The sequence below is a fragment of the Arachis ipaensis genome, chromosome B04 (genome assembly GCF_000816755.2).
Source record: "Arachis ipaensis cultivar K30076 chromosome B04, Araip1.1, whole genome shotgun sequence".
Taxonomy (NCBI): Eukaryota; Viridiplantae; Streptophyta; class Magnoliopsida; order Fabales; family Fabaceae; genus Arachis; species Arachis ipaensis.
In genome coordinates this window covers 129,440,639-129,442,105 of record NC_029788.2, presented here as the reverse complement: position 1 = coordinate 129,442,105, position 1,467 = coordinate 129,440,639, and positions in this window count along the sequence as shown.

Below are 1,467 nucleotides of genomic sequence, written 5' to 3'. Positions count from 1 at the left end.
TCCTCTCCAACCAGAAGACATTGGAGTGGAATCAAACAAATCTTTCGATATCTTCATGGGACGGTTGATATGGGTTTGTTTTATCCCTATGGATCCAAGTCACAATTAGTTGGCTATGCGGATGCTGGATACTTGTCTGATCCACATAAAGGGAGATCTCAAACAGGATACCCGTTCACATATGGTGGTACAGCTATATCATGGAGGTCCACGAAACAGACGATTGCAGCAACCTCCTCTAATCATGCTGAAATACTGGCGATTCATGAAGCTAGTCGTGAGTGTTTTGGCTGAGGAGTCTGATTCAATATATTCTGTCATCATGTGGACTGATTGATCATAAGATAGCTCCAACTGTCCTGTTTGAAGATAATACAGCATGCATTGCTCAACTTAAGGGTGGATACATCAAAGGTTATAGAACAAAGCATATTTCTCCCAAATTCTTCTTCACTCATGACCTTCAAAATCAAGGGACAATTGATGTCCAACAGATCCGTTCAAGTGACAATCTGGCAGATTTATTTACAAAGTCACTCCCAAAATCCTCATTTGAAAGATTGGTACATAAGATTGGGATGCGCCGATTTCGAGACATTAAATGATGTCAGCAAGAGGGGGAGACTGTACTCTTTTTCCCTTGGTCAAGTTTTTTTTCCATTGGGTTTTTCTTGACAAGGTTTTTAATGAGGCAGTTCTCATCACAAAGGATTTTGTACTTTTTTTTCCTTCACTAAAGTTTTTTTTTCCATTGGGTTTTTCTTTAGTAAGGTTTTAACGAGGCATAATCCTAAATGGACATCCAAGGGGGAGTGTTGTGACTAGGAAAGGATAAGAATGGATGTCCATTTAATGGGCAACCCATTTTCTACGTTGAAGAGAACAAGTTCTTAGAATGAAAGAAATAAATGTAGTTTGAAAAGTAAACTTCTCTTTGCCTATAAAAGCATGATCTGAGGCAAGAGAATATACACAACAATAATAAAATCAAACACTCTCTCTCTTTATGTTATAATCAAATACTCTTCTCTTTATATTTCTACTACAGTTCTTTCTCTTCTTTTATTTTATAAGTATTTTAAATTCTATTTTCTATTACTCTTTACATATAATATTAATAGCAATATTAATCATCTTTATTATATTGAGATTGTAACAATAAACAAATGCGATTCTCTCTTTCTTTATTTTTAATACTTCTTTCTATCTTTGTATATATATACACAATACAACATATAATATTATTATATATATATAAATTATTATTGGGCTAATTATTTTAATACTAGAGTCTTCTATTTATACATCTCTATTATATATATCTTTTATTTCACAACACGTTATCAGCACGAGACTCTGATCAAATTTTTAGGAAGACCCAGGTAACAAATTTTCATTATGTCGAAGCTCTCTCATCTTGAATTCAATGCTCTTGATATATCTGGAAACAATTATTTATCATGGATA